The 17,621-nt window shown below is 42.1% G+C and overlaps 2 protein-coding genes across 9 annotated transcripts in view; both read left to right on the forward strand.

Annotated features, from left to right (window-relative positions):
- The window catches only part of LOC310743932 (uncharacterized protein), a 419,281-nt gene that overhangs the window by 126,276 nt on the left and 275,384 nt on the right, over positions 1 to 17,621 (forward strand). The window lies entirely within an intron of this gene.
- DOCK4 (dedicator of cytokinesis 4) overlaps positions 1 to 17,621 on the forward strand; it is a 250,389-nt gene that overhangs the window by 1,102 nt on the left and 231,666 nt on the right. The window lies entirely within an intron of this gene.

A 17,621-nucleotide genomic window follows, 5' to 3' on the forward strand; every position in this document is an offset into this window, starting at 1 on the left:
ATGGATTGCCCAAGGAAACAGACAGGGTGGTGTATTGTCAGTTAGGGAACTTGCGATCCTGTTGGAGGAGGAAAGGCTGCTTCCATCCTCTCTTACAAAAGGTGAACAACAAAGGACGTTAGATGTTGACTGATGAATGTGGAATTTCGCATCTTTCCCTTCACCCCGCCTCCCAACAGCGGCATGTAGGTTTTCTTCTGATTTTCCTCTCTCCTTATACACACACACACAGCCTTGCCTCAACTGACTATTTAAAGCTCGCATTTTCTCTCTCCTTCGTCACTTACACCAGATTCTTCTGATACTACTTGGGGCTATTAATTTCAGCCAGACAGATAGCAAGCTTTCCGTTTTAAAGAAAACAAATGTTAAGCCTGCAATATTAATTATTTCTTACATTGTGCCTCATTTTAAATTTACTTTCTAAATGATGTGAACATCAAGGATATCTTCCCTGCTCTGGGTTTTGGATAGCAGTTGCCAATGGGCGATGGGGTTATTTTGCCCACCTCTCCTTTGGAGATGAGATTGCAGGGTCTCTTCAGCTGATAGACAAAGTGATGAAGAATTGCTTATTGTTTTGTTTCGTAGTTGCTGGCTAGTTCACCCCAATAGCAGCTGCTTTGATTGGCTTTACAGGTGAAGGGCATGGCAAGAATGTTGCTCGCTCTGGTCTTGAGGTATGCCTGCATGCTGAATTGCAGGTGTAACGAAAAATCCAGCTGGAATGCAAAGACTTTCTGTATATGTGTGTGTGAGATCTCTCTGTATTTAACCATGAGCATGGGAGCCAGGACGCATGCCATGCAACTGCTCCATTTGGAAATGATCCCAGATGCTGCTCTATGACCCAAATGTTAAATTATACAGATCATTGATGGGCTTTATTTTCTTGACTTCTTTATGTACCCAGTCACAGCTGGGCTGCTGGATATTGATTAGTCCTCCCATTGATCTTTGCGGGGAAAATACACACACTGAGCTATGCACATGGATTGAAAAGCCACTTTGGTATTTCCTGGAATGGCATGTGGGATATTATTGGTCAAGTATTTCAAGCTATAACATTTGCTTGCATTTTTTTAACACTTTGAAAGGGTCCCACCCCCCCAACAACTGAAACAGATTTTCCATACACGAAGAACAATCTGAATGCTACAGTTTATTTCATGGGAAGGAATACACACACACACACGCAATCTGAATTGCCAACCTAGAGTTGCTGGACCATAACATTTTCCTTGAAAGATGTCTCTCCCCAGTGAACTTTGTATTGTGCTCTGGTTGCGTCCTCTCTGTTGAAGTGGAAAAGGTGTGACAGTGTCGCTAAGCTATTATTCTTGTGATCTCAGGGGAAATACAACATACCCTTTCCTGAATAAAAAAAACAACCCTTTGAACATGCCCTTTCCTGATCTAAATATTTGGTTCTCTTTCTTGAATTGCTTTCAGCATATGCCACTGTGCTACACGGAGAATGCACCAGGCAATTGTCACTGGTTGAGTAGAGTACACGTGCTGGCTTATGAAGGGCTTCAGTGTTGAGACAGTGATCGCTTTGGTGTATTGCCTGAACATTTGCCAGAAAGAGGCCTTAGGCACCTCTTCATTAGCGCAGTTAGTCACCAGACAGGCAACTGGCTTTTCTTTCATCACCTTAAAAATGAATTGCTGTTGAAGCAAACCCATAAGAATCCTGAGATGTGAAGAGCAGCAAGTGCAGGGAAATGATAAAACGTGTGTGATGGGAAGTACTGTTAACTCCCTTATTACATGCAAACCTAAGAGCTGTATTTTATTAATATGAAGGGTTCATGATTTTTAGTAGGCCTTTGCTGCCTGCTTGGTGTACAGCCCGATACTGTGCATATTTGCACAGTAATGTCCTCCTGAGTGCTGTGGGACTTCTTCCCAAATAGTAAGCATTAGACAGCAGCTTCCAATATGGAGTTCCTCCCAGCCTTTCTCAACCTGTGGGTCCCCAGAGGTTGTTGAACTACAACTCCCATCACCCCTAGCTAGCAAGGCCAGAGCTCAGGGATGATAGGAGTTGTAGTCCAACAACCTCTGGGGACCCACAGGTTGAGAACATAAGAGTGCATATGGCAGCCATGCAGCCTGGCTTAAATACGTGTTTAAGTAACTCTTGCCTAGGATTACAGCCCTAATACTATATATATTCATACCAAAGCCCCAGTGTGTTCAGTGGGTCTTAATTCCAAAAAAGCACGTACTGGTATATAGATTCAGCCTTACGTTGCAATCCTAAACTCATTCACTAGGAGTAAATTCCTTTGAACACACTGGGACATACCTACGAGTAAACATATGATTCCTCTATTACTGTGTATGTAATTATGAGCCCCCCCCTGCCCAAAATATGACCAATTTGTTTTCAGTCCAACTTTCTCCCAGGTAAATAAGAATTGTCGTTAAGTTTGCTATTCTCCGCACACTTACCTGCAAATGAGCAACATTGACCATAAACATGCGTTCAGTTTGGTTATTATTTTTCATCCTAACGATTTTATTACAATTTTTAAGGTTCCTGCAGCCCAGTTAGAGCTTACATCAAACACCATCATTTGAATTTTGCATGTCCAAGGGGGCTAATGCTATAGAGTTGTTGCACTTTAGAGTATGTATTGAGCTTATTCCCATCCCCCCATGATTCTGCTCAGTGTGTCTGATATGGAACTCAGCCCATGCCATGAAAGATGTCCATAAAATTAATCTGGAAGCTGTAATTTTTTGTGAGATATTTAATTCTCCTTTAGCTCACACCAATCTCAATTCATTTCTTGAATATATCAGCAAACTGAAAGTTGACATGAATTCCATTGGTAACTTGACTTCAGGAGAACCTGTTTAAAGTTCTCCTATTAATCTAATTTTAACGTGGCCAGTGAACATTTTGCAGAGTTATTTTGTAAGTCATGGCTTTTAACTGAAAGTCAACTAGCAAAACCTGAAATGAATGGGCGAAACAAGTGTGGAATGTGTTCTTCCTGAAATTAACAGTGGAGGCACCTGGTTGTATCTGGGGAAGAATTTGGAGCTGGCCAATGTGAAATCAGTGTCATTTTAATATACTTTGCACATTGTTTGACTAGTTCAATGGGTTGCTCTTTTACCTGAGGTGAGGTAGCTAAAATAATGGCCTGGGGCCTCATTTAATAATTTTGGTTTTGATTTTAAGCACCATAGGCACAGACGGTGGGGAAAGCTGGATTTTGTTGTGGAAGCAGAAGGCGAAACCTTGGCTGGCTGGATATAGCTTATGAGCTGTTCAGCCTATGAGCTGTGCATGGCCTTCTCTTAGATTAGAGGATTAAGTTGTTATCTATTAAAAGTGATGAGAGACTCATCTGTCTCTGCTTATTTTGCCAAATGGAAGTGATATCTCCCAAATTCCCTTGGACTTCAGCTGATCCAGAATTTTGCTTCATGTTTTAATGCACTGAAATTTAAATACAGCTGGTCATGTTACTTATTCAGTAGAGAAGTCCTAGTTATTGAAGAATCTCAAGAAAAGGTACCCATGGCCACAGGTCGGCTGGGTCACTCGTTTTGCTCATTACGGAAGAGGAAAACTATGGGAAAGACAATTGCAAAGGAGAGAACCTTCCCATCATAGGATGTTTACACCTCATTCCTTTTCTAAACAGGCTTTTTTCCTGACTTGTCTGTTTACTCAGACCCTGTCTTTGAAAGTGCAAATTGAAAGACTCTTGGTTCATTTTTTGCTATTGTGCTGTTATTTTCTTGATTTTTGAAGTGTAATCTTTTGCCAGTAGTGATAATTTTTGGTGTTCCCAAAACCTGGCAGTTTCATGTTACTTCCTAGGTGGCATTAAGCAAAGCAAAGTATGCAGTTTTACTTGCAAATACGTACAGTTAAAATCGTCTGACACCAACAAAAATATATAGATATGATGATATGGATAGAAGTTATTCCAATGGCGGGGGAAATTGTTCTGTATCAAACTCTCCTTTGGTTCATATTGTCCAGGTTCCCAACTGGGAACTCATGTAACATGTGTGTAAAGTATTTAAAGTTTTCAGTGAAACTTCTGATGAGAGTGTAAAAAAAAAAGAAGTTATTCCAATGGAAGGAAGAAGGTTTATACATCTTATGGTGTTATTGCAATTCAGGCAAAAAGTACCATACAAAAAGTGACTAACATCTCTTCTCTCTGTTGATGGTGAAATCATATACTGAAAATATGCAAAATAGTTTATAGGAAGGAAAGTGCATATGGAACCAAATTTGATATAAAATCTGATCTCCTCAAGAAATGGAGCAGTATTATACTAAGTAATGAAAAAATATGACCCTGACAATATGATAGCATAGCACATGTAATATGAACTGTTCAGTTTTATTACATTATGCAAATGAGTCTTAATATCTGATAAAACCTTTATGATTGGGGGAGGGGGACGGCAGGCAGCCTTGCAATAAGGGCAGTCCTGTGCTTTCAAAACGAGTACTCAGGACTTAACAGAAGAGTTAATTTGCAGGGTTTTAACAGATTGTGTTGCACACAGTCACTATGTATTAAGGTGATCATTATTATGGTGAGCGGTTCTGTACCTACCCTCTGCTGCTGTTCATGGCTCAGGAGTGAAAGCACTGTCAGGGGCTCCCATTTTTGCTTCTTCCATTTTTTGTAACAGTTATGCAGCCCAGAAGTCAGTTAATTACATCAAATTTGCTTTAGACTTGAAAGGTTGGCAGATCAAGTAGTATCCATTCCGTGTGTGAAGATTTATAAAACCATATAGAATAATCATTTCTTTTCACCAGAACATAGCTGGAGTCCTCAAATCTCAATGTTGAACAGAAACATACATAATTTAAGTTTTTAATTTAAGAGTCAGAAGTTGAAGCAATGCCCAAGGTAACACTTCAGCACTGAACATTTGCATGCAACATTTTTTTTATTCAGAGAGTTGATGTCATGGACTGGCTGGATGCAGAGGAATGGTGGGGGGGGGCACACCTGCTGGGAAACCCCCAGGAGAAGAAGGCCAGAACCAGAGGATTGGTGGTGGGATGACGATGAGTGGTCAGAGGGAGAAGAGGATGGGGGTGGGGTAGGTGTTGGAAGCTGAAGAGGTAACAGTGTTTAGTGAGCAGGAAGAGGCTGTGCAAGAGAGAAGTCCAGAATCTCAAGCTGAAACAAGAGAGGAGAGAGGCAGAGAGGAGGGTGGCTGGTGAAGAGGCATTGGTGTCTCCCCCTCCTGCTGAGACCAGTTCCCCTCCCCCCGGTCTCCCAGAACCAGAAGCGGTATGAAGAGGGTGGAGCAAGCAGTGGCGTAGCGTGGGTTGTCAGCACCCGGGGCAAGGCAAGTAATTTGCACCCCCTAACCCGTGGATTTGCGCCCCCTAACCCATGGATTTGCCCTAACCCCAGATGTTGCGCCCGGTGCGGCCGGCCCCCCCTGCACCCCCCACGCTACGCCACTGGGAGCAAGTACAGATGCATTAACAGAGTCTCAGATTGCTTGGGAAGGACTCAAGGGACAAGGAAAGCTGTGGGAAGGTGGGAACCTTCAGTTCTCACAGCTACCTCATTGGTGTAATATCTACCAGGAAAAGTTGTTGTGCTCACTAGCCCTGGCCTCCTGAGCCATGTGTTTCTTTGAATAAAGAGTTAACTTCACTAACACTGTGAGTTATTGCTGACCTCCTTCTGGCACCTGACCCTGACACTCACCATGTGGGCTTCTGCATTATCAATTTGAACTGAATCATTTTCTATAAGGGGCCATCCATGTAGTTTATGCTCTAATCCTGAAAATATGCTTCTTTTTCATGTTGTCTTAACTAGCCATCTTATCACAAGAAGCAACTTATCTAGCATCTATTCCTCCATAAAGCTGGTTCATACATCCATGGGATGCTACTTGGTGTCTCCCCACTCGGTGACTTGCTCCTTCTCTAGAGTTGATATTGTTAAGCAAGTCAGCAAGTGGACATAGCAGAGTGAAGGAAGGAATGGGTGACACAAGGGATATGTGGAGCTAATAAATGCATATGCATGCCACAAGGTTATCTTATCAACCTTCTGTGAGATTTCACTGAGCCCAAACAGAATCAAAACTATCACCCAGAGAGAATATAGGCTTGTTCGCAGGTTACACTGAGCACGGGTACAAGCTGTCTGTACACATGTACAGGTGTTTGTATGAAAGAGTGTATCTCTGTTTATTTTTACAGTTCAGCTCAGGTGGTGCCCTCTTGGTAGCTCCACCACCCTTGCAAGCATGGGAGAGGGCTTCCAAAATGTGGCGCTTACATCAGACACGTGTAATTCATCTTCAGGTCATTTGCTGAAGATTCACCTCTTTACCATGCCCATTGACTGTTTAGATTTCTGTGATTTCTGTGATACCACCTCTATAGTCTGATGTATATTCCTCAGTTAAATTGTTCTGTTGGATTTTAATATTGTATGCCTATATGGCTATAATCTGCCCTGGGACCTTGTGGTAAAGGGCAGAGAAGGGAATCTCCTAAATAAATAAATAAATAAATGTGTTTCGTACAGAGACGGTACACTTGTTTAACATTACATATTAACTGTGTTGAGCTGAACTATTTGTGCACATATTTACTCATTGGATTAAATCCCTTATAGGAAGAACCTATTCCCATGTACCATAGTAGCACGATGGCAAGGAGTTGAAATATTCTGCTCTGTCTGCGTGGCAGACAGTCGTAGTTGCCTGATTTAAAGTTTGCTCAGTGCACCAACACTAAAACGTTTGCCCTTGGTGGGTGCTGGCATGAAAGACCAAAAAATCTTTAATCACTGAAACAGTTGAGCACTTTCAATTTACATACGATGTAAAAGCTACAGGGCAGTGCTCTTTTCTCAGTATGTCACTGTCTCATTAGAAAGAGTTTCCTATTGAAGGTCTACTGGGTGCATATACCTTCAGTGTAGCAAGAAGATAGAATCCAGGAAACAAAATACCTCAAGGTAGTATGTCAATGTTCCTTTTTTTAAAAAAAACCTGTCTTTATATTACCCAGTCAGGTATAATTACGGTTTTTTTCAGAGTTGCCACTTTAAATTAGCGTGCGTATCCCTGGCCTGCTACTATCTTCTCTGTTAACTGTATCACTAGTACAGCACTTCTGTTTGTGGAATGCAGAAAGATATGGTTATGCCATATTCCTACAGAACTGAATTTGCAAGAGGTGATGAACCAGCGATGAATATACCACTTATGATCATCTTTCACTAGGTGGACCAATGTGGCTTTAGTTTGTTTCCAAAAAGTTGAACAGCCTTTTTCCATATGTAGAAAATGGACACTTGACATTTCAACATGAACTATATTCCACTTTACATGCTGTTATTTTCTCCTGGTTTGTACAGAGCACAGTACAAGCATTAAATCATACTGTGTACCCCACTCTTCAAAGCCACTTAGTGTTCCCAGGATATCTTATGCAAGGTGATTGTGTGGCACTTCTCCAAATAGGAAAAACAAACAAACACATAACATCCATGGTTAACTTGTGCCCTGTTGCATGCAGTGTTAGAAACTGAGATACGAAAGCTAGGAGCTAAATGGCACCTTAAACCTAGGTTATGGGCACAACAACAGAATGTCTAAGTGCACTTTTTATAACAAGAATACAAAGTCGATAATGAAGGTACTGCAGCTAAAATTCATGTTCATTTTTCACATGGTCTAGTCCTTCCCCTGCCCACTACCCTAATGTTCTTAAGAGGGTCTCTTCTTCAGTCTTCAGATAGTAGCTGGAAGTGGGGAGGCAGAAAAAGGTCCTCCTTTCCTTCCACTCTACAGTTTTAATCTGAAATCTTGGGCGCAGTACTGCGCCCACAACTCAAAAACTTCTTGTGCTAATGAAAGTCCCTGTCGCAAAATGTGCCTAGAACAATGGGAATTTTGAACACTGGTTGCATGCTTACCTAATACGTTGTTTACAATAATGGTCATTTGTTGTATAGAACTTGTGACCTGGCCACATAAATTCAAAGGTCCTCTTGAAGGTAGAAATCACATATTGATTGTCTCAAACTACTTAGCCCTTCTTCCTAAAACAGCATTCTGTGTCCTGCTCTTGCACAAGCCATGGCTAAAACCAGTCTTGTTTGACTTCAGAAAGCTATGCCATCCAGACAATCAGTGGGCCCTGAGACAAGTCTGGGTGGTGCATTCTGATGATGATGATGATATATGCCCCACCCATCTGGCTGGGTTTCCCCAGCCACTCTGGGCCGCTTACAACATATCTAAGACTTCCCTAAACAGACTTTCTAGTTTCCAGGCAGCCTGTAACATTAGGCAGAGTGAGGTAGCTACCACAGGCAGCAGAAACTGGAGTGTGGGGAGGACACACACAGTCAAGGTGAAGTGCTGGAGGACAGAGCAGGGTTGGCCTTTCCCACACTCCACACCACCCAATTCAAATTCAGTGGAAGCTGCTGTCCAGCCTGCAGTGTGAAAATTTCAACAACAATCTTTATTACGGTCTAGAGACCCAACAAATCGTTACAAAGCAATACATAATTCATACAGCCTACCTCCAGGTTAAACAAGCATTTTGTTCAGAATATAGTGATCATTGGTTCTTGCAACCACCGATAAAAACTTTGCCACTGCTAATGTTCTAGCATTTGTCCGGTGAAAATAAGATTCAACTGCCAGTCCAGTCGGCTACTATATGGGGACTAGGGGTGGAGGAGGGGGCTTCAGGCTGAAAAGTGTCTTGGGCTAGCCATGTCCACACCACTTTTTGTTGGAAGTATTGCAGAGTGCCCACAGTAGGAGAAGAAAGGAGAGAGACTGAGCCAATGCATTGAGGTGGGGATGGGGAGAACAAGCCATAATATTGTTCTCAAATCTCCCAAGCCTGTTTCCCACCCAAGGGAAGGAACTGCCCATATCCTAATAGTAGTCTGCATGGTTGTTGTTGTTTTTAAAACACTTCACCTTTTAAGAGACTAATTTCAGAAAGTCTAACTGTGCAGTGGGTTGTGTGAGAGCAGAGAAGTGGTTGCAAACACTCCTGAATTGTTTCTTGCGTGGCTTAGTGGATATTTGGATGTAGAAAGCTGGAGATGCAGGGTATCATTGGGAATTATCCCTGTGACACAGCCTGTAATTTGCCCTTCTTTTTTTCCCTAAACAAACAGATGCAAGAGTCCATCTTTAGTCTTTCACTGTCTTATGGTAGTCAAGAGTTATTTGCAGATGTGTTGGTAAAGATCATGGTAATGACTCACAGTTGCAATGCCCTCCCTCCCTCTTTCTCATTACTTGACAACACAAAACAATTTCCCCCTCTAAACTCAGCAAACCTGAGAGATGAATTTTGGTTCTTTATGGATGGGTTGATATTTGCTTCATGGAAGGCAACTTTTGTTTTCTTACTTGAAAAGAAGGCTGGCTTAAACACATAGCTAGGTTGTTCTTGTTCTCGATTTGGATTGAAGTTGGTTTGGGGAAAATGCATCAATATTTCATATGAAATATGGATAGTAGTTAACGTCATGTGTACCCTTGCTTCCCAAACCAGTATTCGGAGTGCATTGAATGCAGAGTAATTTGGAGTGTGTACACAAAGTCTAAGATACTATCATTGATTAAGACCTGGGAAAATATGAGCTTAGTTGAACTCCATTCCTCTTGCTGATGGAGGTGACAGTATCTCAGGTGCAAATGTAAAACCAGCATTGTGGTCAATGTGTAAAGATGTGGGTATACTATCTAATCAGAGGATGGGTGTTTGATATACAATGAGATGTTAATAATGGTTCAGTGTTACGTTTCCCTCCTGAAGAAACGTATGCATTCAGTGTAAGTTGAATGTAAAATAGTGGCTCTGGAAAACAGTGATTAAAAGTAGGATATGATACCCCCCACCGCTATACTTTTTATCTCAATGAAAGATTGACTTTTCTTTCATTAAGATAATCATAAACCGGTTCTGCCACTACCATCAGCAAGAGTGGATAGAAATCACAGCCAGTTTTGCTCATAAATTAGAAGAAAAGGCAATACCTTTTAAATGAAGCTTACTTGTGGCAGTTGTTCTTTGTGAAAGATAAATAATGACAACTAATGCTGTACTGCCGTTCTTACAATTTCAGAATTCTCTTAGGTGACAGTAGTAAACCTAGTTTCCTGGGAGCAAGTTTCATTTACAATAATGGGACTTACTTCCAGTGAAAGCTGGTCCTCTGGGGCAAATGGGATACTGCTCCAGCAACTTCAACCTGCCATCATCTGCCTTCCTTTCTACTAACAACAGCAGGTGACCCTGGCTATCTGATTTCTCCTTCTCACTCTGCTGTTGCCTGTTGTAAAACTCAGCAGGGAAGAGGTTGGGGACAAAAGTGCAATTAGTTGCCTCTGCCTGTCTTTGTGACTCTCACTCTGCTTGCTGTTGGTCTCCCTACTTTCTGCCTTGATACTCCCAATGGCCACCAGACCCGGCTGCTTGCTTCTGAGAAAATACGCAATCAGAAATGAAAGTTTGATTAGATGGTGGTGGCAAGGGAGAGACCAACTTTTATCCCTGGATAATCTCAAGTGTGGCATAGTTAAATGCGAAAGTAATTTTAGTGGCGCAGCAATAAAACTGCTAGCCTATTTGCAAAGCTAAGCAGGGTCTTTGATGGTTTCAAACTGGGCAGAATGTTGAGATTCCTGCATTGCAGGGGGTTGGACTAGATGACCCTGGTCCAAAATCGTAGAGTTGGAAGGCACCCCAAAGTTCACCTAGTTCAACCCTCTGCAATGCAGGAATCTCAACACACGGTCTTCCATCCAATTTGAAACCATTCCGGACCCTGCTTTTACTTTGCAAATGTGCTAGTGGTTTTATTGCTCCACCATTAGCCATTGTCATGCAACTTTCAATCTCTAAAGGGTATCTAATAGAATGCCTTTAATGCTTGCTTACTTTAGAGGTGGTCCCAATACATAGTAGTGCACTATGGTATTGGCTTGGTTACCTCCTCTTGATTTTAAAGTGGCCAGTACTAAGCATGCTTATGAATGAAATTAAGAATGCAGTTGGAGATGGATTATTTTTAGAAGAGTGACTTGGCTTGAAAAAAAGATTACCAATGTTATGCATTCTGAAATAGAAGACTTCAGGAAAGAAGGTCCATGCAAAATCAACTGAAAGACACCACGTGTCAGACCGAAGGAGGAGAATGACATTATAGGAAAGATCTTGATATACATTTGATTTAAAATGCTACTGACAGCACACAGTATTTCTTGCATTCTTTCATTACTGTGAATATGCCAATCCCCAATTTTTTCTTACTGTCGTTTTTGCTGTTGCATTTTCGATGTGTAGTCGCTTTCTATTGAATTTATCTAATGAGCCATACCCAGGAGGATTGAATGCCGTATGAAGGCGCTATTACCTTTCCCATTAATGTAGAGGGAAGTTTCCACTCTTGCCAGGAATCATAACTTTGGTTCATTCTGTTCCCTCTCTATTAGTAAACAAGTTGCAGTTAGAAGCGGCATAACAGTCAACTTCTTGAATATGATTTCAAAATGCAGTTAAATTGAGGATCCACTATTGCATACATTTGTTGTATGGGAACGGAAAATCAAAATAGTATCGCTACGGTTTGAAAAACAGCCTCCCAAGGACTAAGTGATTCTGCCCTCTGTGGTGCAGCTAGGTAACTTCATACCTTCGACTCAATGACCTTCCAGGGTAGTGGTCTTCAGACGGCCAGGTGTAGTACTTCCGCCATGCATTGCACAATTTAAATTTATTTTCTCTCCACTGTCCCTACCACTGTTCTATGGAGCAGGTTTGTTTTCTCCTGCTCTGGAGCGTAGGACCTGAACAAATGGCTTCAAGTTACAAGAAAGGAGATTCCGACTAAATATCAGGAAAAACTTTTTGACAGTAAGAGCTGTTCGACAGTGGACAGACTCTCTTGGAAGATAGGGGGATCTCCTTCCTTGGAGGTTTATAAGCAGAGGTTGGATGGTCACCTGTCATGGATGCTTAAGTTTAGATTTCTGGATTTCTAGGGGTTGGACTAGACAATTATATGATTCTATATTATGTGTGAATGCTAAAACTCCTGTTCATATCTGCTTAGAGCCACCTTGATATCAAAGTTATAAAAACTTCAGTGTGGTAACTATCTGCCTTCAACTGCGTACTTTAAGTGGCAGGTGACAACTTTTTTGTGTGGGAAATAAGACTTTTGCATTGGGCTAGAACCATGTTCAACTTCATTTTTGGCTTACCGACCACTTGAGCTTAACAGACTCCCAAAGCTGTTGTTCAGAGAGCTTTCTGGAAGCTTATAGAGTTGGCAGCCAGCTTTATTTAGAAAACAGAAAAGTGAGAGAGAATGAGAATGTGCCACTAATATTTTAAACAACATAACAAAAGGCCTTTGTAGGCAATGCAGTAGAAAATGAGAACTTGCATTATTTTGGATTGTGTATGGCATCATTATAACCAAAGCTCACTTTAAAAGTGTGGTGTCGCCTGGGGATCCAGTCTGGGTTGCCTGTTTAATTGCACATGTGTTTATTTCTCCCTTTCTATTTGTTTTGAAGGCTGGTGTGAGTTAACATAGCTGTTAAGTAAGTTAAATAACCACAATACAGCTGTGTATGCTAGAGGAGGTAATAATGGCCTCAGCAATGACTGAATTCAAGCCATTCAGTTGCTGTCCAAACATTCTGCCAGCTTAGCTACTTGACCACCTGCTTATGTTTTTTCTCTTCTGCTTTCAGTTGCAGGCACAACCAGGCTTTCTTGCCCGCCCCCCTTCCCAAAATAGGTTGTTGTGTGTAGAAGTTGCATTTGCCTTCCATTTTCTCAGGAGGTACTTGGGTTACAAGTCTGTATATTATTATTTTTTTCGTACCATATAATGTCATTGTTCAGTGGTTTTCAAAGGGTGTGGCGCGCCACACTGGTGTGGCTGGAGAGGATGGCAAGTATGATGGGAAATTCCAAGGACAAAGAAACATTTCAGTGTAGTATGGTATAGTTGTACAGTGTAGTAAAGTATTGTATAGGTGTTGTGACGTGGGGTTTGTGATTTCAGCTCTCTTGACATAATACGCTGGAGACAGTTCTGTAGTAACACTTCTTTATTAAAGCAAACAAGACTGAGAACTGAGGAGGGGAGAGCTACATTTATAGGGACAGGGAACTAGCTACAAAGGATACATTTTGGAGGGAACAATATCAGGCAATCACAGTCCTGCCTTTTGGAGGAAACCAATAAGACAGAGGATCCAAATACAGCAGCTTAAATGAACCAATAGTAGCTGTACCCTCTGGAACCAAAAGGCAGTTACTTTACCCTAATGCAAATACAGACAACAATAATACAGATATAAAATCCTTTGACTCAATACACAACACCCCTCCCCCCCTAGTGAGCACTGCAGACGTAATCTCTCAGGTACTGTGGGGGCCTACAACTTCTACTTGATCTCCTGACAACAGGTGTTGCCGGTTCTGTTTTTTTTTTTTTTAAATACATATTTATTAAGATTTTACAAAACAAAGAATTTCATCATTTCAAAATGCATCATTTCCATACATAAAGCTCAAGAAAAACAAAAATATATGACAGAAAAAAAGAAAAAAAGAAAAATAGAAAAACAGAAAAAGGAAAAACACTCTTTCTTAAATTTATAAAGTTCCATACCCCTCTGTCTTGACCTCCTCACATCCCCCTTTTTTGTGTTCCACTTAACTCCAAACAAATTCAGCAAATTCAGAACCTTGTTTCAACCGTACTTAATGTTATATTCTAATTATTATGTCCCCATTTTCCATTTTTTTTTTTAATCCGTACCTCATCTTATAAAATATGACATAATATTGTTCTGTTCAAAACCCCTTATCCTTTTTTTTTCTTAGATTCTTCTTTTCACACACCTTTGACCAAAGTCACACAAACCCTGTTACTTTTACTTCCCACATCTTATTGACACTCAAAGATTTTACAGTATTTTTGTAGATAGTCCTTAAACTTTTTCCAGTCCTGTTCCATCGATTCTTCTCCCTGGTCACGGATTCTGCCAGTCATTTCAGCCATCTCCATGTAGTCTATCACTTGCGTCTGCCATTCCTCCACGGTGGGTAGATCCTGTGTCTTCCAATATTTAGCTAAAAGTATTCTTGCTGCTGTTGTTGCATACATAAAGAGTGTTCTATCTTTCTTTGGCACCCATTGGCCAACTATGCCCAAGAGAAAGGCCTCTGGTTTCTTGGGGAAGGTACTTTTAAATACTTTCTTAAGTTCATTATATATCATTTCCCAGTAAGCCTTAACTCTTGGGCAAGTCCACCAGAGGTGAAAGAATGTTCCCTCAGCTTCTTTACATTTCCAACATTTATTGTCAGGCAGGTGATAAATTTTAGCAAGCTTGACTGGGGTCATGTACCACCTGTAAATCATTTTCATAATGTTCTCCTTTAAGGCAATACATGCCGTAAATTTCATACCGGTGGTCCACAACTGTTCCCAATCAGCAAACATAATATTATGACCTAGATCCTGCGCCCATTTGATCATTGCTGATTTGACCGTTTCATCCTGCGTATTCCATTTCAACAGCAAGTTATACATCTTTGACAAAATCTTAGTTTTTGGTTCTAACAATTCTGTTTCCAGTTTCGATTTATCCACCTGGAAGCCAATTTTTCTATCCAAATTATAGGCCTCTCTTATTTGGTAATAATGAAGCCAATCTCGCACTTTGTCTTTTAATTTTTCAAAACTCTGCAGTTTCAATCTGTCACCTTCTTGTTCCAAAATTTCCCAATATTTTGGCCATTTAGCCTCCATATTGAGCTTTTTCTGAGCCTTAGCTTCCATAGGTGACAACCACCTTGGGGTTTTACTTTCCAGCAAGTCTTTATATCTTATCCAGACATTAAACAAAGATTTCCTGACAATATGGTTTTTAAATGCCTTATGAGCTTTAACCTTGTCGTACCAAAGATATGCATGCCACCCAAAAACATTATTAAAACCTTCCAAATCCAAAACGTCTGTATTCTCAAGAAGCAGCCAATCTTTCAGCCAGCAGAATGCCGCTGATTCATAATACAATTTAAGATCTGGCAGGGCAAATCCACCTCTTTCCTTTGCATCAGTTAAAATTTTAAACTTAATTCTGGGTTTCTTGCCCTGCCAGACAAATCTAGAGATGTCTCTCTGCCACTTCTTGAAACAATCCATCTTGTCCAAAATTTGCAAGGATTGAAATAAAAATAGCATTTTAGGCAATACATTCATTTTTATAGCTGCAATTCGACCCAACAAGGAAAGCTTCAAGTTAGACCAAATTTCTAAATCTTTTTTAACTTCTGCCCAACATTTTTCATAGTTCTCTTTAAATAAATTCAAATTTTTCGCCGTCATATTAATCCCTAGGTATTTCACTTTCTTAACCACCATTAAACCTGTTTCATTCTGAAACCTATCCTTTTCCATTGGGGTTAAATTCTTCTCTAATACTTTAGTTTTTACCTTGTTTAATCTAAATCCCGCCACATGACCAAATTCTTTTATCAGTTCCAAAGCTCTTTTCATACTGGATTCCGGCTCCTGTAAAGTTAGAACCAAATCATCTGCAAAGGCTTTCAATTTATATTGTTTGGCTCCGACCTGAATACCTTTTACAAATCGGTCCCCCCTTATCATGTTTAGCAGCACCTCCAGGACCGAGATAAATAATAATGGAGAGATAGGGCAGCCCTGACGTGTTCCTTTTTCTATCCTAAAATCTTAGGTGTTGCCGGTTCTGGATTGGATGTTACCTGTGGTAGGGGGGGTGCTATAGGGGTTTCGTCAGGAACAGATGGAGTCCCAGACATCGCAGGGTCCCCTACCTGTACCTCGTCATCCTGAGGACTAGCAGAACCTGGTTCCTTTGCTGAAGCCCCTGGTGACTGCACCTCTGGGCCATTTTCACTCTGGTCTTGCAGCTCTGCGTCGTTAGCCAGGGATGAATTATCTGACCCCTCCCTGCTGAGCGCCCGGCGCCTCAGCTGATCTATATGTCTCTTCCAAACTTGCCCATTTTCCAAGGTCACATAGTAGGACACTGGTCCACTAGTCCGGGTGACCACACCAGCCACCCACCGCGGACCTCGTGAATAGTTCCTCACCCAGACCAGATCTTCAGGGGCGAGATACCTTGTTGTGTCAGCCTCAGCCTGGGGGGTTTCTCTTGAATTACGGTTTGGCATTTTATCGGGGTGGACATAATCCAGCACCGTTACCAGTCTTCTACCCAAGAGCAGCTCAGCTGGCGACTTGCCCGTCGCAGTACACGGCGTCGCATGCTGCAAAAATAACATTCGCGCGATGCGAGCTGACCAGTTACCCTCCATTAAGCGCGCAATGGATTCTTTGGCTGTTCTTACCATGCGCTCAGCCTGCCCATTGGAGGATGGGTGAAAGGGCGCGGATGTGACCCCTCTTATGAAGTTATCAGCCAAGAATGCCCTGAATTCTTGGGATACAAAAGCTGCCCCATTATCTGATACAATGGTCTCAGGTAACCCGTGGGTTGCAAACAGCTGCCTCAACACCTTGATTACGGCAGCTGATGCCATGCTAGGGACCATCGCCACTTCTAACCATTTGGAATATGCATCGACGATAACCAAAAAGACCTTCCCCTGGAATGGCCCAGCAAAATCTAAGTGCAGCCGGCTCCAGGGAGATCTGGACTGCTCCCACCAGTGAACTGGTGCTCTGGCCACTTCTGGCCGCACCTCTTGGCATGCCTTGCATGTTCGTACCCATTGTTCTATGTTCTGGTCCATTCCAGGCCACCACACATAACATCGGGCTAGCGACTTCATCCTGACCATTCCCGGGTGTCCCATGTGAAGCGTCTCAAGAACCCTGTTTCTCAGTGGTGCTGGGATGATCACCCTATCTCCCCACAGGAGACAACCCTTATGCATGGACAACTCGTGCTGCCTTGTCGCATAAGGCCTGAATTTGTCTTCATGCGGACCACCTGGCCACCCCCTCCCCACCCAAGTGAGCACACGGGAGAGAACAGCATCTTTCCTTGTTTTCTCAGCTATATCAGTAGCCGTTACAGGAGCCCCCGGAAGTGTTTCCAGCATCATTATGTGCTCCGCTGGAGCAGGATCCACATTGCTCCCGCCAGGAAGAGGCAATCGACTCAGCGCATCAGCGTGGCACAACCGTTTCCCCGGCACATGGGTCAAGGTGTACTGGAACCCGTTCAGGAATATAGACCAACGCAACATTCTGGGGGAGAGAATTTGTGGCGTTTGTTTGTTCGGGTTGAACAACCCTAACAGTGGTTTGTGGTCCGTTTCAATGGAGAAATGGCGACCATACACATAATCATGGAACTTTTTGATTCCTGCCACAATTGCAAGCGCCTCTTTGTCAATTTGAGCATAGTTGCGCTCCGTGGGCGACAACGTATGGGAATAGAAAGAGATGGGCTTTTCCGACCCATCCGGTTCCCTATGACTCAGCACCGCCCCCAGGCCGTATTGAGAGGCATCACATGCCAGGACCAGCGGCTTCGACTCATCGTAATGAGCAAGGACGCTCCTG

The sequence above is a fragment of the Podarcis filfolensis genome (assembly GCF_964270895.1).
Source record: "Podarcis filfolensis genome assembly, chromosome: 10".
NCBI classification, from domain to species: domain Eukaryota; kingdom Metazoa; phylum Chordata; class Lepidosauria; order Squamata; family Lacertidae; genus Podarcis; species Podarcis filfolensis.